The sequence below is a fragment of the Dermacentor albipictus genome, chromosome 1 (assembly GCF_038994185.2).
Source record: "Dermacentor albipictus isolate Rhodes 1998 colony chromosome 1, USDA_Dalb.pri_finalv2, whole genome shotgun sequence".
Taxonomy (NCBI): Eukaryota; Metazoa; Arthropoda; class Arachnida; order Ixodida; family Ixodidae; genus Dermacentor; species Dermacentor albipictus.
Genome location: NC_091821.1, coordinates 67295595 through 67318060, shown reverse-complemented (window position 1 = coordinate 67318060; position 22466 = coordinate 67295595). Strand labels below are relative to the sequence as shown.

At 44.2% G+C, this 22466-nt stretch overlaps 1 long non-coding RNA gene across 1 annotated transcript in view; it reads right to left on the bottom strand.

Annotated features, from left to right (window-relative positions):
* Nucleotides 1-20194: 20194 nt before the first annotated feature.
* Nucleotides 20195-22466, bottom strand: part of LOC135906728 (uncharacterized) — a 58930-nt gene continuing 56658 nt past the window's right edge. The window contains exon 3 of the long non-coding RNA XR_010565821.1: nt 20195-21033. This is a non-coding gene — a long non-coding RNA (uncharacterized lncRNA). The remainder of the gene's footprint in view (nt 21034-22466) is intronic.

The window sequence follows — 22466 nt, the reverse complement described above, 5'->3', positions numbered from 1 at the left end:
CATTAATTGACACATCTAAGTGCTCTGCGTAAAGCGTGTAATTTATTATAAGGTTTTAAAAATGCACATCGCTGTCGATCGCAGCGCACTGCTCGGCGGAATTTTAAGCCGCCCCTACCCATATGATGCAAATAACCCATATGGCGTCACATGGGCGAGCTATCTGATTGGCTGACCAGGGCGCGTGGTCGATAATTTTTCCAACTTTATGGTGAACAAATGATGCTCGTAATAGTTGGAATATTAGTTACTTTGTTTTTGTAAAAAGAAAATAACTTAAAGAGAATACACAAGAATAGTTTTTTAGTACACTTGAGCACTTCCGGCACACAGCAAGTGTCGTCTGCTTGTGTTACAACGTGCGCAGTCTTTGACGAGAGCTCCGCCGTCAGTGTCGATCAGTCTTTTCGTGAGCACGATGAATCACCCTTGTTGCGTTGTGGGCTGCAGATGTAGCGACTGGAAAGATGTGAAGTTGCGAAATCGTGTCTCTCTGCAACGCAGCATACGAGCGAACTGGCTGCTGCGCATCGGACTGCGGCTATCCGATAGGCGCCAGGATTTGCGCGTTTGTGGCCGTCACTTTACAGCGGAAGATTACTAACGCAATAGCGTTTCGCAAGTCCGGTATTAGGGCAAACACAAGCGCAAGGGGACAGGGTCTGGCCGCTTGACTGCGCCGGGATGAGCCATGAGATGAGCAGAAAGGTAAATGTGAATGGTCTGCACGGTGCAGCCACCTGGTGGCACAGAGCTCAACCATACACAGTAGCAGCAACGAAGTGCATTCTTCTTTGCTGCTGGTGTGTATTTTTCGCAGGAGTGTAATCATCAACACGTTGTTCTTATAAATGTTTAAAATGTTTTACACTTGGTTAGAGCAATATTAGCGCTTCGTTTGACTGGTTAAGCGCTGCGCCAACAAGTGTCTGGACAGTGCAGACCGATCAGGATGCTCACGTACGTCTACTCTGAAGTTTCTTCATCAGCTTGAGTTTATGCCTCCAGTCATTTGCCAAAATGACCAGCTTGCCTGTGGTTACCGGAATACCGGCCACCTTCGGCGCTACGACAGAATGCTCGCAACGCACGCTGCTTCGATGGCTCTCGGTCGACGGCCAAGCGGCCAGCGGAGAGGTCTCGCGCGGGAGGAGGCGTGCTCCAACAACCGGAAGTGGACGATGTGACGTCGCATCGTGACGCAGGACCAGTGAAGGCGCAGCTTAGCGCCGCTCGCTCGGCGAGCGAGTTGAGGAGGAAAGGCATGGCTAGGGAGGAGGGTAACTTCTAATCGCTTGTAACTCCATTAATACGTAACGCTTCACTTAAATTGTGGTGCGAATGTTCTACTTAAGCTGTACCCTATGCGCCTACAAAATTTGTCCGAACCGTCTCAGGGGCCCTTTAATAAAGACGACTTCATCGCTCGCGTTGGTGAGCTAAATTGGTGTTCTGTGTTTTCAGAATCAAACGCTGAATTTGCATTTAAAGACTTCTCGGACAACATAAAGAAATGTATCGCTAATTCTACAAGCTTTGTAAAATGCAGAAGACATGTCCCAGCTTTACAGAACCCTTGGTTAACCAATGGTCTACTCACTAGCCTACGTAAAAAAGATAACCTGTACCGAAAAGTTAAACACCGCCCTTTTAACATTCGACTCAAAACTCGCTATAAGATCTATTGTAACCTGTTAAACCGTATTCTCATGGTAGCCAAAAGAAAATCTTATGAATTAAGAATAGCTGAAGCCGGCACAGATTCAAAAATTGGAGGACGCTTAAGCTTCGCATTCAAGAGTGGGACGCGACAGCGTTCCCGTCGACCCGCCAAGGGGTATAAGACAATGCGCTACGGCACAGCGATCACTTACGATGCGCCCCGCATCGGACTTAGCGCCCACCTATCACGCGGTGAGCGTCGAGCAACGCAGCGTTCGGCGCGGCAACGAAACGTGCGCCTGAGCGAACGGAACGAACCAAAGAACTCGGTGTCTCGGAGGGGAAACGATCTACGCCAGCCAAACGTCGTGATCGGCACGGGCAGAGAGATAGTAATCTAAACCGGGAGCACGGCGAAGCGTCGTCAGGGGAGAGGGAGTCCCGCGACGCGCCTGGCAGTGGTCCCAATGCGGGCGCGGCGCGCCTCCTGTCGGGGCAGCGCCGTACATTGAGAGGAGGGAGTCTTCTGTGTTTGCCGCAAGATGGCTCTGCGTGTGCGGAAAGCGCAGAAGAAATGCAGCGGAAATTCACTTCGCAACTCGTGTAATTGCGACTTCTGTACGTTACATGTTCATAATTACCGATATACACCGCATTATAACTTTCCACGGCTCGTTTCGAAGGCAACACCGCATTCACTAGAGGCGCGTTTGCACCGCTTGGAAGCATCGAACTCGTGGCTGAGTGGTAGCGTCTCCGTCTCACACTCCGGAGACCCTGGTTCGATTCCCACCGGGCCAATCTTGGAAGTTGCTTTTTATTTATGAAGCGCTTGCCGTGATTTATCGCTCACGGTCAACGCCGCAAACGCCGACGCCGATACCGACGCCGACACCCGACGCCGACACCGACGACACCGGCTTTTCTGCGACACGAGCTTCTTAACGCTATCGCGTTAAAACGGCAGTGGAATGTAATAAATTCCTTCTTGAACCGAACCCATAGGGCTAAACCAATAAGTACGCTTCATTCATCAGACGGCACGTATGAACAAGCAGATGAAATCGCGAACGCATTTAATGAGTTCTTTTGTGACCATTCCTCTGATCATACCACTGATAATCAACTATCATTTCAACGATGCTTACAATCATTGTACCTATTTCCAACTGGCCCAGATGAAATAATTAATATCATACAAGATTTAAAGGTTACAGGAGCAGGTCTGGACGAAATCAGTTCTATTAATATTAAATTAGTAGCTCATATTATCGCTCGCCCGTTATCACATGTTATCAATTTAATCTTTAAGACTGGAGTATTTCCTAGTCAACTGAAAAAAGCAAAAATTATTCCAGTATTTAAAAAGGGTGACCGCTCCTACATTTCTAATTATAGCCCTATTGCTATTCTTCCTTTCTGTAGCAAGATTATCGAAAAAGGTCTTGAAAAACGCTTAACTAAGTTCTTCTCAAAATTTAACATTCTTTCGCCAAATCAATTCGGCTTCAGGGTAGGATCCTCGACTTTCTTTCACGGATAAAATAAAAGGCGCTATAGATGCCGGTGTCTACGCAGGATCAATTTTTATCGACTTATCCAAAGCATACTGGAAAGATTTTGCGCCAAAAAACACAACACACACAAGAAAGACGACAACACCACGGGCGCTCGTGGTGTTGTCGTCTTTCTTGTGTGTGTTGTGTTTTTTGGCGCAAAATCTTTCCAGTATGCAAGAACACCAACTAGCCCAGCAGTTAACTCTTCTAAATTATCCAAAGCATTTGAATCAATAAACCACGTCATCTTACTTACTAAACTACGAGCAGTAGGCATCGATGGCCCAGCATTAGCACTTATAAAAAGTTACCTAACAGATAGACAACAAGCTGTGTATTTTAGTTCCTCACTTTCTAATTTCAGAATAACCAATAAAGGGGTCCCGCAGGGGTCTGTACTTGGCCCGCTACTATTCCTGCTTTATATAAATGATTTACCCGGTTGTTTAACAGAAACTGAGGCCTTTCTTTACGCCGATGACACTACATTACTTGCTACCGATCGTTCACTAACTGCCCTGACTACTAAGCTAAACACTGATCTGAAAAATATTTTAACGTGGTGCCAGCTTAACTCGCTAAGCATAAATCCTACCAAAACGTCTTTTATGCTTTTTCATTCGAATCATAGGACACCAGAGTTCATTCCCACTGTCAACCTAAACTCTCTTAACATCAGTGCAGTTAATGAATGCTCATTTCTTGGAATAATTCTTGACTCAAACTTAAAATTTACGAAGCATATCGCCTATTTAAAGCGCAAAATTTCTCCCGGTATTAGAATTTTACTTAAATCTAGATATTATTTTAGCAAACCAACATTGCTGACCTTGTATTATTCTTTTATTCACAGCCATCTTAATTATTGCATTACAGCATGGGGTAACACATATCCAACTCATATAGCACCACTACAGCATTTGCAGAATCAAGCCATCCGGATATTGTCATTCAGCTCATACAACTGCAGTGCTTCTGATATGCTTTTCAACCACAGAATACTTTCAGTAAAAAATATTGTTAAATATAAATTAGCCATAACGTTATTTAAGGTAATACGTAATCCTTCTCCAGTAAATATATTTTCTACGTCTACTTTGGTTAACTTGAACCGCACAAGGTTTGCAGCTAACAACAATTTCTTATTGCCACTAATACATACTAATTATAGAAAACAATCTGGATATTTCGCAGCATTGTCCACTTGGAACAGCCTCCCATTAAATGTCAAGCACTCTTCTTCTTTGAGTTCCTTCAAGAAAACATTATTCACTTTTCTACTAGATAGCCAAAATAATCCACATATCTAAGCTATTCACCTCACTCCTGCTCATTTGCTTGCCGTTTTTTTTTCTTTTTTCTTTAGTTTTCTTATTCTCTCATTTATAGCCTTTATAAGTATTTTGGTTTGTTCTGTTGCGAATGCCCTAAACTACTGTTTTAATTGTACGACTAGCTATTGACTTCATATTACTTTACAGTTTGTACTTATACTTTGAATATTCTTCATCATTGTGACTACTGTATTGCTGTTTTATGCCTTGTATTTCCTTTAATGTATATATTTTCTGTCAGGAGGTCCCCTTTCAGCCACGTGCTCTGGGACCTCCTTCTGTATACTTATGTAAACATGTATGTCTCCTCCTTATTAAAGAAATAAACCGAACTGAACTGAACTGAACCCCCAGTTATTTTCTGCAAGGAACCTGAGCTGACAGATAGTAATCAGTGGCTTTTTCACGTGTTTCACGGGAGGTGTCCAGGACAGGTCTCTGTCAATCGCAACACAACGAACCTGTGACTTCTGCTGGATCGTATCACTTGTCCGTTGATTGATATGCCGTATGCAGACATTGGCTTCCGGGTAAATGCCACTACTACGCACTTTTCCCACGTCACCTCCAGTCCTTTTTTTTCCGAAGGTAACATGATGTCGATGAGGCCGCCTTCTGAAGCCGAGCGCTACGCTGAAACTGCGTCCAGATACAGACGTCGCCGGAGTAGATAGAGAGTGGAACGGTGCTCGATAGGCTCTCAAGTAGTCCAACAAGGGCTAGATTAAAAAGCGTCGGGCTTAATACTCCGCCCTGAGGGACTCCGCGGCTGCTGTAATACTGGGGTGTTGGGTCATACCCGGTGAGCACGTAGAATGATCACACCTGTAGGTAGCTACGAATCCCAGGATATATTTTACCAAGTCCTATTGTTTCTAATGCCTTAAGGATGGCTTCATGGTTGACATTATCGTAAGCCCCTTGAACGTCCAGCAATAAGGCAGCAGACAAGCGTTTACAGGCCTTCTGGAATTCGAAGTTACCAAGTCGACAACGTTGTCTGTAGATGAACGGCCTAGCCTGAATACTGTCAACGGGTCTGAGTAAATTTTATAGTGCTCTAGGTACCACTCCAGACGTTTTAAAATCATCCATTCCATTACTTTGCCTGTACAACTAGCAAGCGCAATCGGACGGTATGACGCAATTTCCAAAGGCGACTTGCCAGCTTTGAGGAGCGGAACCAGGCGACTTGACTCCGGTTCTTGGGGAACTGTGCCAGCCTGCAACGAGTCATTGTACGGGAGCAGGAGTGCCTTCCGTGCTCGTTCACCAAGGTTACACAGAGCCCGGTATGTAATGCCATCTGGCCCTGGCGCTGAGGAACGCCTGCATATGGAGCCAGCGCCGCCTCTAGTTGGTCCGTAGAAAAATGGAACTCCATACGGGGATCCCGTGAGAATGGTGAGTGGTCGGTAGTCTTCTTTCCAGTGGAACTTGCTTCACCGGTAGTCCTCCTACAGAAGGATTCTGCGACTTCAGTCTCTCTGCATTGTAGATAAAGAAGCAGGGAATTAAATGGGTGGCGTTGTCCAGGGGTAGCACGGAGGCCACGAACAGTTCTCCACATAAAACACAAAGGCTTTCGGTGATCCAGAGAATCACAGAAAGACATATATCGTTGTGGAGCCAGCTTATTCATATGACGCTGTATTTTTTTCTGTGTGCGACTTGCCAATCCCAAATCATGGACTGACTTTGTGCGTCTATATCTTTTTTCCGTACGGCGGCGAATTGCTCGAAGTTTCTCTAGCTCGATGTCGGATTCGGTGCGTAGGGACGTTTTCAAAATCGAATGTGTGACAACCTGTAAGGCACCTTTTATTTCGTCCCCTAGGCTGGATGGTATGTCGTCTCGACAGCAGTCTTCCAGGATTTATATAAATTTCGGCCAGTAGATGCATTGCACGGCTCCGGGGAACTTGGAGCTAGTCAGCCCCTCGATCTTGAGATAAGTTGGGATGTGGTAACTTCTCGGCGTTTCGAAGTCCTAAAACCATTTAACCCTTCTGTTAAAGGAGTGCGAAACAAAGCTAAGGACGAGACAGCTACTGTACGCTGTTCTTGGGGCTTCCATCGTTTATAAAGCAATGTTCTCGTTCAGAGTCAATGTACACCAATCTTCTGCCCCTCGAGTAAATCTTGGAGCTTCCCCAGATATAGTGGTGGCCAATGAAATCTCCAGTGATCTCCCGTGGTTGTGGAGTCGTCAAAATTTCCCGTAAGCGCTCACAGTTTAGAGGAATTGATGATGATAAGTAGGCTCCTAATATTATGAAAATGGCTTTGCTCTTCTTTGCAGTCAAACAGACGTACTAGTTTTAATTATCAGGTGACACTGGGAGAAGAACATATGTCGAGTTACGGCGTATGAAAACAATAATCTTGCTGCATTGCTCGTGGGTGGATGACAAAATACACTCATACCCGGACTGTATGACGGGAGATGGCAGGTTTGGCTCACAAATGACAATAATGGGAAACTGATTCCCGAATACAAACTGTCGAAAGTCGGTCATACGTGTCTTAAGTCCTTTGACGTTCCATTGAGAGACAGATGCATTTTTTACCTCCTCTCGAAACAATGTCATCTGGCGGGCCATTGCTTTACCCTAGAGCCGCAAGTACTGGACCCAGGGTGTCCAGCACCTACAGCGCGCTTTGCGCCGACGGGGTTTTCATGTGGCTGAGTAGAACACGTATAGAATCCTTCAGCGATCACAACATTACTATAACCTGGCGATTATCAATCAGCTGTTTATGAGGGTGTCGATGGCGGTGGTGTTCGAGGTGTCTCTGTGGCAGGTTCTGCGCTTGGAAGCGCGGGCCATTCTGTATAGATGATATAGTCTTGCCACTTTCTTCGTTTTCGCGGTATCTTTCATGGTAGCGCTCCGCGTTGATACGGCAGCCGCTTTGGCGGGTGACAGCGTGTTGCTTGGTGCGGCTTTTCGTTGCGCCCTTGGGTGGCGATACCGTTGCCACCTGAGTATATAGAGCCAGCGTCGATGTGGTGTTGAATGATCCCGAGCCATACGCTTGAGAACCGTGAATTCCTTCCGACCCGCGGGCAGTCCTTCGATGCAGCTTCGTGGAAACCACGGCAATTGGGGCACTTCAGGACAGTCGCGCAACAGGCGTGTTCTGAATGGGATTCAGTGCACCGAGGGCACACTGCATTGGTCACACAGACGCTTTTGCATGGCCAAACTTGGAGCACTTATGGAATTGCAGGGGCTTCGGTATGTAAGGTCGAACTTGAAAGCGGACATGCCCAACTTTGACGTGAGAGGGAAGGCAGACTCCCCCAAACGCAAGCTTCACGCAGCGTGTGGTCCCGAGTCTGGTGAGATGCGTGATGAGAGTGCCTTTTCTTGTTGGCTTTATTACTACTGGCAAGTCGTCGTCTAAATGGAAACATCCACGTCTTAATTGACGCCAACAGTGCCGCTATCGCCTGTAGGCATCACTGATGTCGTTTTCCGTGACATTCCGGAGGCTTTGTAGTGCGCTACGATGTAAAACGTCTACAGCCAGAACATTCTTCCGTGAGTTCATTCTCACGTCTTTAATCTCATTCGGAGCAATACCCCCGAGTAAGAAAGAAAGACCCTGCCTGTTCAGGAGCTGCAAATTGGTCATACGGTCCACGGGCAAATACAGAACAGTGTGTGGCTAGGGCTGTGGTATATCCTTCACGTCTGATTCACTTGCCGGCGATGACGCCCGCAGCAGTCTTCTTTTTGACGTTCGCCTCATGACAACGTTGAAGTCGTCGTCTCGTCCGAAGAGTAGTAGCTGTCCGAGTACAACTCGGTGGCCTCGCTGTTTGTGTCGCTTGACTCGCTCCCGCGTTTCCTGTATGTAAACCGACCGGATGGCTGCGCGCCAGGAAGGTCCTCGGAAGTATCTTCGTCAGTGCCGCAACGAGGGAGCGGCAGCTCCCAGAGTTTGCAAAGCAGCAAAGTGAAAACGCGAAGACAACAGTGCTATAGTTCAACTAAAAAATCACTTCGTTGCCGAAAATAACCTCACGGAAACGGTCGCACGAAAGTTTTTTTGAGACAAAACATAACATTTTGCGCTCCGTGAAAGAGTGCTATGTTTGGCCAGATCTACCAAGCTTTTTTGTTTGTTTGTTTGTTGTTCGCTTGTTCGACATTAGCATCGGCCAATATTAAGCCCCCTACTCAATGCTCCTCTTGAGCCAGTAGAGTAATAGGAACGAGTAAATTCATTTTGGGACGCTTAATATTGGTGTTTTTGCATTTATTGAAGGCAACCCGGCAGTAGTTACTCATCGTATTCAGTAATACCCGTGCGAAAGGGTTATTGCTTTTCTTCTTTCATATTTCATCCCGGACTGATAGCACAATAGAGATAACGCAAGAAGAGGAAAGGTATAGGGAGGTCAACCAGACTATATAGCATCCGGTTTGCTGCCACGCATTGGGAATGAGGAAAAGGGAACAATACAAAGTTGAAAAGAGGGAGATAAGCGCTGCGTGCATGCAGGACGGTGCGAAAGACTAGCAATAAATGAGGCCGTTGCATTTCAAGGAATGCAGTAGCGCTCGAATAGCTTTCGATAGCATAAAAAGAAAGTGCTACTATTGCAGGCTGATCCAATGCAAAGTAACAGCTATGAGCTGAGGATCACCAAATGTTACCCATAATCCTCAAGCGAACATTCACTGGTAATCGAATGCATGAGGGCTTTTTGTAGAGAAATGAAACATTGCTCTGTCGATGATGACGTGAACTGGAAAGTCTCCAAGCAGGGGAGGCAGACATAGATATGAGACGTTGATCGTGATGGTGCGATGCGGCAATGTACTGGTTGTACGACCCGTGCAGTCCACAGCAGACTGGTCTATTGTAGAATGCGAGAGTGGTGTGAGGCAGTGTTCATTTGCGCCGTTTAAGGAAGTTCGCTGGTTTGAGACAATGTCCTTCTTAGCAAGCGGTGCCTAATAGGCAGGCCACGGCTATCCGCGCTGCCATCTGCGCAGCGAAGACAGCCGCTGCAGTGAGCGGTGGGTATACTCCGACGTCAGAAGGGACACCTTTGCTTTGAATTTTGGCGATTGGTGAGCTTCGCTTGGCGAAGGGCGGTATCATTGATGAAAGGGTGCAGTGAAAGCCAACTGCACTGCGAAGAGTATGAGTAGTGGCGATCAGCTTACCTGGCAATTAATACTCTTTCCGAAACACTAATCTACCCTCTTCAGCATGACGTGCACTTTTGTGCACGTGACTTATATTTGCCATTTCTGTGCAGTGGTGGCCGAGAATAGACCTCGGACATTAACCTTAGAGTAAATTGAACATTCTGGTTACCTAGTACCTACATTTTACTACTGTGTGAAATGTATCTCTACAGAAGACCGTTCTGGAGAAGGAACAATGTGCTTGACGATTCGTGTGACATGAGGCGTTTCGGTAGTAACTATGAAATATTGTTTCTTCCTTTCTAGTAATGCTTGGAGCCAATAGTTAACTTGTGCATTTAATTCGAACGCGTGATATAATTATTTTTATGAAGAAACGTAGACTGACTGAATGTTAAATAAAGAGATATTTAATTACTTTGCAATTGAGATGACTCACCACAAAATGCATAAAGAGTCAAATTGCCACCTTGACTTCCTTTCAGTGGGACGTTTGCGGAGGGGCGCTGTAACGTAAAGCTATTCCAAACTGCTTCTATTTCATTACTGCAATCATTCCGCCAAGATTGGCGAAATTTTTTTGGCCTATCCCTCCTTCGCCTGTCTCTCACGCGACGTCACGAGAACCACGAAACCTCCCCATCTGATATGATGTGTACATATTGATTATGCATGATTACACCGAATAAAAGGTAAATAATTGTACCCGACTCTACGCCTTTTTCGCCATTAGTCCTCTGGTACTCGTCAAAAGCTTTAGGGCTGCGTCCTCCTAGCCTGTCTGTCATGCGACGTCACAAAGCTGCGAAAACCCAGCACGTCAAAGTGATATGCACGCTTAAAGGTGCATCAATATGCTTAACAAAATTTTTGTGGAATAGCCGGGAACTGCCCCTTTCCGAAAGGAATAGAAGATTGCTGCCTGCCGATCGCTCTTGCACTGGGCACTTGGATCTGCCGGGAGTCACGGATTTATTTACTTATGATAAAAAAATTCAGTGGTAATATAACGTTGTAGAGCCCTTTCGGCCACTGCCAACTATTTTAGCGGCATTTTAGACTTCCGGTTATACGTCACCGCGAGTTTCTACCAGCGACCGCAAGCTAAGCAAGGGGAAGCGGACCGATTGCAGACGCTGGCACCACCCTCCTCATACGGTTATCAAATTTCACTGCGTTAGCTTGGCACTTCGGGACCCTCTCCACTTCTGCGTGGTCCTCGCCTATTGTCAGTCAAGTGGATAAGAAAAACCTGTCAAGATAAGCAACACTATTCGCATTGAAAACAAACTACGTAACCTACTATAAACGAGGAGAGCGTTTCATTGGGCTGCTCAAACAACGCTGCGAAACACCGCCCAATGCTTGTGTCGGCGGTTACGTAAATTTTACGTTAGGAGATTGAATAAATCACTGTCGAGTGACAGTCGGCAGTAGTTATCACCCTGGCAGCAAAGGCTGCTGCGCAGGTGACAATGGATGATACTGATGTCGTACACCGCGTTTCAACAAAAAACAAAAATCAATCGAACATTATTATAAAATTCAAGTCCTGCGCACCTTGTGACAACATGCTTCAATTTGCAAAAAAAAAAATCCGTTTTACTGCAGCCGATTTTGGCCTGAGAGAACGTACAGCAGTGCTCGTAAATGAGGATTTGTGCACTGAGCACAAACTTATGCGCGCAAATGCGATTGCCGCAAAGAAGCAACACAACTAGAAATGTGCTTGGGTATCGAGAGGACGAATATTAATGAGGAAAGCGGAGAATTCAGATGTCCTCCGCATCTTCACGGAGGCTGACCTAGAACGTGTGGCATAATATCCCCAATATCCTCACGACTTCTTCCGTTGATAACTTTCACAGATTGCATAGAACACACTCACTGCTTCAATGCAATGTAAGAAACTTAGGAAAAAATATTGACGCTCTTCTTACGCTGTTGGCACAGCGCAATAACATGTATGACGTCACAGTCGTCACGGAAACTTGGCTAAAAGCCTGGTGAAAGTTATAACATCCCAAACTACGTTTTCTCTCGTGTCCTAGAATTGCTGAAAACAGAGAAGGAGGGGTAGGATAATATATTAGAAACTTAGTAGGGTATAGGCTTTATTCTTCTTTGAATGACCTACTAGTGGACACTCGGAAATGTTTTTTGTAGAGGTGGACAATGTAACAATGTCGTATACCATCCCCTGCATACTGATCGTAGCTAGTTTTTAAATGACATAAAATGTGTTCTCATTCACCTGACTGAAAATAATAAGAAAACCGTTATAGTCGGCGACATGAATATTGACACTCTTACCCCTTTATTCAGAAATGCATCGTAACTTGAAGCTCATGCTTGACTTTATATAAATGATGTCTGGTGCGAATGTGCCCAAGAGGCTATTTGCGTTTCGTTTACTGCGTTCACGACAGGTGTCATGTTAAAGTGTCATGTTAATGTGTCATGTTAAAGGCTTCAAGTTAAAGTGTTCTGAATATGGGGGTTAGTAGCAGACACGCTGAATATTCAAACTTACTGTCCTCGTATGAGATAAGTAACCTTGTCATTGGTCCCACGCGAATTACAACTCATAGCTCAACTTGTCTTGATCACATATTATGTAACTTTGATGCCACTGAAAGCTTTTATGGAGCCTAGGATACAGATCCTGCTGACCACTTACCGACTGTGTTCCTATATTGTCTTGAAGCCCAAAAACAAGAAAGGGGCTGACAGATGGAATAGCACACTGTGGTATAAAGTTTGTAAACAGGGATAAGGTGCCTCAAAAAGGCTGGCCAACGTTTCGATAGGAGGACCTATCTTCGTCAAAGACGAAGATGGGTCCTCCTATCGAAACGTTGGCTAGCCTTTCCGAGGCACTTTATCCCTGTTTACAAACTTTATACCATATTGTCTTGAAGATACACACTTTAACCGGACAAATGTTTTCCGGAACAACAATGTGAATTGATTATGAAATACTCTCTCTGTCACTTTTCATCAAGTCGTTCGCCGACTTATACGACTTAAACGCTAACATGCAGTGTTCTATGCTAATAGAAAGACCTAAAAGTACAATTATAGAATGCACTCAAATTAAAGTAAAAACACGATACACGCAACCAGTATGTCCATAGATGACACAGAGCGCTCTGAACCTAATTAAAGCGCGAGATTATTGGCATAATAAAGTGAAACAATATCGAGGAAACACGTACTACTTTAATCAATATAAGGAGCACAGCAACAAAACCTTGGCAGCAATGCGAATACAGAAGAAGCTTTATTACAATAACCAAATCAACGCGTAATCTCACAATCCGAAAAGATTATGGGCTACCATAAACTTTATTATTATACCTACAGTTTCAAAGCGAATTATTGCATCGATAGCTACAGGATGCGATACTTCATCAGTAAGTAAAAAATGTAACCATCATTCTTGTGCGCTTGGAACTGAGCTTCTTTTGGGCATGCAAAGTAAGTTCGAGCCATCTTTGCCTGTTTGGAATTCATGCTCCTTTGGCATGAATAACAACTACGAATCTATTAGACAGAGGAAAGGCGCCTCATTTCGATGGTATTGCAATGTCCGCACTGAAAAATAATATAAAAGTTTTGGCACGGTACTCTCGACACATTGTTTAACAAAGCATGTTACACGGGCATATACTCGGAAGTATTAAAAGTAGCAAGAGTGACGCCTATTTATAAAAGTGGGGACCCCTATTATTTAGGTAACTATCGACCTATATCGGTACTGAACTGCATAAACATAATTTTTGAGAAACTACTGCCTAGAAGACTAACAAAATTTCTATATAAAAGTAACATCCTGTCCCCGCGTCAACACGGGTTTCAAGTATCGATCGAAAACTACGGCTATTTTGTCCTTAACAGATGTAATCAACGGAGCCTTGAAAAAGACCGAAATATCAGTAGGAGTATCTTTAGATATGAGAAAGGCATTTCACACTGTCGACTATCATTCATGAAATTGCAAAGATTCGGATTACGAGACATTTCCTTAGACTTTTTAAAGAGCTATCTCGATAGCCGTAAACAAGCAGCGGTCATCGATGAGCACATCTCAAGTTTCTCTGACATTACTATGGGCGTACCACAAGGATCGGTACTTGAGCCAATATTATTTACAATATACATCATCGACCTTCCAGACTTCCTAAATGAAGCACATATCTTCTCGTATGCTGATGACACAGTTCTTGTGGTCAATAGCAAATATTTAAATAACGCAGTTAAAGTAATCAACAACGAGCTTCGATATATTAGTAAATGGTTTGAAAGTAATCGATTATCCTTAAACTAAATAAAAATAAAAAAATGAAAGACAAATAAAAATAAACTTGTTATTTTTAGGTCCCCGTTTAAGAAAAAGTCTCTTTAGGAGCCGTGCCGCATTACGATTGGCCATGATGAAATAGAAGTTGACTCAGTGCTCTACTTAGGGGTAAACCTTGATTCCGCTCTCAACTGGAAGCCACATATTGACAGGTTGGGTGGTAAGCTCTCTTCCGCATGCTTAGTACTGACGAACGCGCGAAGTAATTTGAGTTTCGAAACCTTGAGCACCTTCTATTTTTGTCTCGTTCATTCTCACATAGGCTATTGTATTGAAGCCTGGGGATTTACCTACAAAACATACTTAGAGCCTGTAGTACGGCTTCAGAAGAGGGCTCTGCAGATAATCAACTACGCTAGCTTTACTGCACCGTCAAGAAGTCTTTTTGTTACGAACAAATTCATGCCATTATTGAACCTTGTAGATTACCGTGTGGCCTTATTAGTGTGATCGATAACCAGATACAACACGCCTTTTCCTGCCACTATATTCAATGGATCGACATTTAACAGTTGCTCAGCCTTTCCTGAAACATTTCTGGTCCCGTATGTCACAACCAGTATGGCAAGCGACGCATACATAATATAGGTGTCAAAATATGGAACTCGCTTCCTACAAACATTAAGCAGTCGGTTGATTTTAATACCATGGGAAAATAATTATTTCTTTCTTATCTAAACTGATTAGGATATAGCGAAAATTATAACGATGCAACAACTGGATACAGTGTTGCTGCTATGCTTTCTTGTTGTTTCTATGTATGTGCGTATAGATGTATATTAATGTTAGTGTAAATGCCGGTGTACCCTTGTTATTACTCGATATACTGTGCATCAAATGTATATATAGCGTATCAGTGTACATTCTTGCTACGTTGATTGAACAATAATTACAGGTTAGCCTTCTGCAAACAGTGAAAGCGCTATAATGTTTAACCAGTTCTTTTACGTGTAACAGTTTCAGGTATCCTTATCGCCAGCATGCGTGTGTGCGGGCTGCCGTGAGAGGGAGGCCATGGGTCTTGTCTCGGATGCGCGCTGCCTCACTGGCGGTGGGGGGTTCCCGTCGTGGGCGACACTTAGCAGTTTGGACAGCAACTAACTTCTTCGCTCCTGCGGCAGTCTGCAGCATTGTCTATTGGTTTTTGTTTGGTTTGAGTTCTTTCTTGTTTTTTTTTTCGATCCAGAACAAAAAATGATTGTGTCCATGTATGAATGGCTGATTTTTCTTGAGGTAACTCCATGGATCCATAACTAGCTTATGGCTAAGGATCCAGACTTTGTCGCATACCAGTCTTGTATATTGAACTGAACAAAGTTATTATTATTATTAGATTGGAATAGTATTACGTTGAAGGGCCCGGGGTCTCTAACCCGGGCCCTGTAAAGTTATGGCATAAAGTTATGCAAATATCACACATTTATCTATAGGCGATGATAATTCGGGCATTCCATGGATTACTCGAACTGTAATTCATGCCAAGCGGAAGGTCGGACGACTGAAAAAAACGCAACGACGCCACCCATCAAAAGAAACAGCCGAAAAATTAACATTAGCCATTAATGATTTAAAATCTGAATTCTAAATAGCTAAAACTTTCTATTTTTCAAATACGCTGACAAATTTCCTAAAAGATTCTTCCCAAAAGTTCTGGCGTTACTTAAATCCTTAAGTACATAATGAAAGTCATCCGTCCTCGAAGGAAAACGGAAATACTGCAACCACACTAAATAACTACTTTTGTTCTATTTTCACTACAGACGATGGAAATGCACCTCGCAATAGCCCCTGCACCGTAAAGCAACTAGGGCCCCTTACTGTAACCGAAGCTGGAGTCTTAAACCTTCTATTTTGGGCACTAAAAAGGACCGGGGCCTGATAACATCTCTAACACATTCCTGCGCAGATATGCCGAGTGGATTGCGAAGTTTTTATTAATACTCTTTAACCAATTCCTGTCATCCTGCACCCTTCCTAAAAAAAATGGAAAACAGATAAAATAACACCAATACATTAATCAGGAACCAAATTAGATACATCAACTTCAGACCAATCTCACTAACCAGCACAATATGTAAGCTATTCGAGCACATCATCTTAAAGCACATAACAACCTATCTAGAACATAACCAAATTCTAACACCTTTTCAGCATGGCTTTCGTAAGGGACTTTCTACCGTTACTCAACTAATTGAACTCATGCATGACGTAACCACCTCTATTGATCACCAGAAACAAGTTGACCTCATTTTCTTAGACTTTTCGAAAGTCATCGACCATGTGTCACACCCAAAACTTATTAGGAAGCTTGAACTAAGTTTAGGGACTGGCCCAATTTTAGACTGGATTATTGATTAACTCACTAACCGTACTCAGTTTGTCGAAATTAGCAACGAGAAATCCGTAACAGCTGATGTCACTTCAGGTGTACCACAAGCAAGTGTCTTAGCCCCAACGTTATTCCTAATTTTTATAAACGACCTTCCTGCTAGAGTTTTTAACATCAGACTACTTGCCCATGACTGCGTACTACATCAGCAAATTAACTCTATCATCTACCAGACCCACCGTGGTTGCTCAGTGGCTATGATGTTGGGCTGCTGAGCACGAGGTCGCGGGATCGAATCCCGGCCACGGCGGCCGTATTTTGATGTGGGCGAAATGCGAAAACACCCGTGTACTTAAACTTAGGTGCACGTTAAAGAACCCCAGGTGGTCGAAATTTCCTGAGTCCTCCACTACGGCGTGCCTCAATCAGAAAATGTTTTTCGCACGTAAAATACCATAATTTTTTAACTGTGTCATCGACCAGTTAAATAACGCCATATCAGCACTAACCAAGTGGTGCGAACATTTGCAGATTACTAGTAACGTTATTATATCTGTTCTATTATCTGTAACCAGGAATAAACATAGATCATTCTTTCAGTACACACTAAACATTCCACTTGCTTCGTTCTGCGAATACAAATACTTAGGAATATTACTAACCTCTGACCTCAGATGGGATGCTCACGTTAACAAAGTCACGGCAACCGCACTATAACAGTTATTTTTCATTAATAGATGCCTCAGACTAGCATAATCTGATATAAAGCTACTAGCGTATAAAACATTTGTCAGACTGCTACTAGAGTATTCAAATGTCGTTTGGTTTCCTTTCACTAACATGTTGATTAAAAAACTTGAAGGTGTTCAGAGAAAGGCGCTCAGATATATTTTTAACAAACATAGCTAGGCTAGCAGACTCACGGACAGAAATACTAAAACAAACCGGGATGCTAACCCTTCAAAATAGAGCAAAACCAGCGCGCCTTATTACCATTAACCAACTCATAAACAATCAATTAAATCTGGATACCTCACGATACGTAACGAAATCTCAAACGAGAAAAATACGTCATAACCCCCCACACACACTAAACGAGTTTGCATTCCGTACTGACACTTTCAGGTATTCATTCTTTCCGCAGACTATACGCGATTGGAACGCTTTCAACGTGAGCTCTGTTATTAGTTCATCACTAACTGCCTCTATCACGCTTGTTGAAAACGATCTACTTGCATCTCAATAATTATTTTGTTTATTGTCAGTATCGCTTTGTTACTTCCTTTGTTTTGCATTTTGTGGCACATTTATCTGTCCAACCCAAATCTTGCAGCATGAACCTCATTGTACATTTTTTTACTCCTGCTGATGTAAAAGTTTATTCAAGGTAATAATGTGCGTTTCTGAACCGTTTATCATTGTCATGTTTGTATGTCGGTGTACTTTTTTGAATGCCTTTTCTGTTACGATCCCTGACGAGATTGACAGTATTGAATAAATAAATAAATAAATAAATAAATAAATAAATAAATAAATAAATAAATAAATAAATAAATAAAAATAATTCGTGACTGGAAGGACTACGGCAGTCGGCGAAAATGTGGCTTCTGAGGACACCGCTCCGTGAGAACGTAGCCTCGAACCAGCGCACTACGCCGCTCTCCTCCTCACACTGGTATGGGCGGATTCCGTTTGATCCAAGCGACAGCTTGGAAAGGTGGCGGTTTAATTGCGGATTAGTACGATTCTGACGTGTTCTGTCTGTTGACGGGCTACCACTCTGCCGTATTCGGCTGCAAAAATAACTTTAGGAAGCAAGGGTGAAGTGCATCTTCAGCCGCGGCGACTTCGCGGACACCGCCGCTGCGGTAGCAGAGAAGCGTCCGCTTTGTATTGCCAGCATTAACAGAAAGGACTTGATGGCATCGCGTGTATGTTAGGAAGGTGTTGTCGCCAGTGAGCGCTCGGCGACGAACTCGGAACTGGGCACCCATGATCAAACTTGGATATGAAAGAAAGGTGCGTATTCGAGTCGGTCAACTATTGCGAATGGATGAAGCTATTTTTTCGTGCACGCACATTAAGCTTATTCTGTTTAAACGTGTTCTAAAATTATCATGCTTGGCAACAAACGTTCTGGCGGAAGTTGACCGAGGACGTATTATGAAAACAGTATGTGCCGACTAAGAAATGAAAGTGTGTTCCTTTCCATTCTGTAACCAAAGCCATGCCTGCCGTATTGCCAGCCGGCCCTAGTTCACACGGGCTCCCCCATGCTTCTGAATCTCGCCGGCAATCTGTCGACGACGCTCATCGAGCGCTGTATTACTGCAGAAAATAAAGTTGCTGTTATGAATAGTACTTGTTGGTTTTTCAGCTCTCTCAAGTAGACGAGGTGCCCTTGCAAGCACAGGCAGCATTCGAGACCTAAGAGTGTGCATATTCTTTCAACACGTCGCGTGCGTCTGGTTAATTGTGGCATATTCGCGGCCACTATCATAAGCTCATTTTATCCATGTTAACAGCCCTTTCGATCGAGTTATTTTAGAGTTTTTTTATTTTGTAAAGCTTGATGCCCGGTTGCCAGATAAACAATGTTTAGAAAACAGTACCGCGAAACTTTTAGGACCATGAAAGCTAGCAAAGCGTGCTTCCTCGGAGCTTCGCAGTTACGTCGATTGGGATGTACGCTGGTGCGACACACAGCATCACAGATGAAGACACCTCTGACTGTTGTCGCCTGAGTGATACCTTAATGGAGTTCAAGGCTAGATATACAATAACAACACGTTACATGTATACGTTACGTATCGACAATGTTCAGACTTGACTCGCCTCCTATTTCGATCGTGGAGAGGGCTGCGGGAGCGCCTCTAGGCCCGTCACCGTTCGATATTGCGGCTATATCGAAGCTAAAAGCTTACTGACGACACGCTAAGAAGTTTTCCAATTCAAACAACTTGTTGATACCTCTCGGGAAAGTGCGAAAACTTGCTGCTCGTCATCAACAGCACGTTCGCCGTGCACCCTCCTGCGCGATCGTACATACCAGCATGGCGCCGCACGATAGACGGCGCTGTGATCGAAAAATGCCGGCGCCCTCAATAAAACAGTCTATAGACAACAGTTATGAAGGCTGTACAAAGTCATAGAGCTGTTTTGCTGCTAGTTGTTTTATTACTTCTGGCATGTCGCGCTTGCTCGCTTTTATAGCACAGAAAGCTGGCTTGTCTGCAATGGGCGGTAGCCATTTCGAATTAGCAACCCATGGTGGCAGATACCGACAAATTTGTAAAAATGTCCTTCTCCTTCAATAAGTCTTCCAACTTCAGAACGCGCTAGTTTACGCTTCTCAAGGAAGTATACTGATTCAAGTAAAAATTGGTAAGGGATATCTTCCCTCGAAGCGTATTATATGCAAGAACTTCAGGACGATTATTCTCTGCTGGCACCACATTATACCACTCTCTGGTGCTGCTCGAATCCTTCGCAACTGCTTCAGAAATGAACGAGGTTTGGTCACATTGACTTGGTTTTCAACAAAAATACAATGCAATAGTACAACGCTCAACGCGCCAGTATGGCCAGAAACGGCTGAAACCATCGAGCACCACCTTGCCACCCACCACCCACCACCCACCCACCCTTTTTTTTTCATGTTTACTGTGGCTGGAACGTTAACCGACAGCCCATTAAGGACAGGGAGTTATAGATCTTTTACATCTAGCAGCCTGTTCTTATAACTCAGAGATAATCAATTGGATGCTTACCATCATACTTGTAACCGTAGGCACCAGTCTCTCCCTGAGGAATGTTATGCGCTATGATGGGGAACGAGGACTCGGGGAGTGCGCCAACCTGGCGCAGTCGCTCCTGCAGCTCGAGTGAGTGACGCTCCTTCTCCATCTTCTCCCTGGCCTGCGAATCCATTTGCGCGGTCCGGTACCTATCGGCGGCCGTCCTCTGCTCGCGGTCCGCCCTGCGCTCCTCGTCGATCCAGCGTCTGAGGTCGTCCCCGGTCAGGCCCAGGCTGGCGCCAGTCTCCATCAGAGCCTCGAGTTCCATGCTGGGGTGTCACGTCAGCGCCAGTTTACCGCGACCAGATCGAGCCTTCTCTATCCGCAGCTGGTTTGCCACCTCCTGTTTTTCAGTATCTTAGCTGACGCTGCCCATCTGTCTGGATGTTATCTTCGGGATTGATTCGGTATTTTCTGTCTGGTATCGACGGGAGCGTTGGCCTCGCCTGTCCCCACAATTGAATGGGATTGCTGAGACTTCGCTCAGCGAGTGTCGGCTGTTTTTTCCCGTCTCCCGTTTTCGCTTCCGTGTTCGATGTTTATTACCTAGGTACCAGAGTGCTTGCGAACTCCTTGGTATTAATTTCACACTTATTCGTGTCTTTTGTCACCTGTTTTCCAGTGATGGGTCAGACTCTCTTACTTCTTCGTGAAATATTTGCTCGTTTGCAGGATTCGCCGCCAGAGGGACAGGAGACGAGATTACACCTCCTTGCCTTGTCAAGTCTAGGAGCTACGGCGTGTGATTATTCCGATGGAATGCAAAAATTGCACTGTTCGTCTGGTAGTCGCTGAAGAAAGTCGAGTGGTGTCGATGGCTGTAAAAGAAAGCCGCAGAAAAGTTAACGAGGAGTAAAAATTTAATAACCTTACCTACTGCTGAATCCCCTTAGAAGCAAGCAAAGAACAATGTTAGCCCCCGCACCCTACCCCTCTTTCTCCGCAACAACGAAAGCCCGCAATGCATCCGCACATTATTTCATGTTTCGATAAAATGTACACTCCCGTTAAGTTGTGTATTCTTTAATGTGATTTCTTGTTTTCTATGATATTTTTTTCACTGCCCGAAGGAAACTTTTCAAGTCCGAAGGAATCGCTTTTAAATGGGCTATGCGTGGAATGCAAGAAAAGAAGAAAAAAACGAAAAAAAAAAAAACGAGAACTACACTGAATATTACTTTTCTATGCGACACATTAATAATCGCTCGTCTTCGAGAATAGATCCTCCTGTTTCCTTTGTGATTTGCGCCATGTCTGATCTCCAGGAATTCTCGTCTTACGGGTGTTTTGCTATTGTTTCAGTTGGTACAGAAGGCGAGTATGAGTTGGTATGCTCGCGTCGGCATTGAACTACAAAAGTATTTTTTTTTTTCTGAAGCGTGCCATTCTAAGAACAAATTGCATCGCGAGTTAAAAGAAAATAAATAAGAACTCCACCTGCTATGGACTTGGTTTAAACCTTCCACCTGTCCCTTTGCATCGCTCTCAACTGCTTCAACAATCACTTATCGAAATTCAGCGCAACATAATCGAGCTTGTGCGTAGTGTTGCAGTTACTCGCTCGAATGTTCTGCTTAAGACTCTCCTTATGTCGCGTCGGGAGCACGTGAAGAATACGCTACATAATAACCGAGAAGAAGGGGGGTTAACTGAGGGGCCTGATTTTTATTAGTCATATCATAAGAAGCCAATGAACACTGACACCAAGGACAACATAGGGGAAATTACTTGTACTTATAAAATGAAATAAAGAAACGATAAATTAATAGAAAAATGAAAGTGGATGGAAAAACAACTTGCCGCAGGTGGGGAACGACCCCACAACCATCGCAGTTCCCGTGCGATGCTCTGCCAATTGAGCTACCGCGGCACCGTTTTCCCATCCACTTTTCTTTGGTATTTATGTTTCCTAGTAGAACTCTGGGAGTGTTAGCCAGCGCCACCACACAGACCTTTGATGTTCCACAGACCTTGTGGAACATCCTTCCTGCCGCAGGCGTCACGAGAACGTGATCTTTTTGGGTGAAGGCAACCGATCAATAAACCCACACATGCTACCTGATGGCATCAATGTTGCCGGATTCGGCAACATTCAGCGTCGCACGCGAAATGCGAAGGTTTTCGGATCGTTCCCCACCTGCGGCAAGTTGTTTTTTCATCCACTTTCATTTTTCCATTCATTTATCGTTTCTTTATTTCATTTATTAAGCACAAGTAATTTCCCCTATGTTGTCCTTGGTGTCAGTGTTTC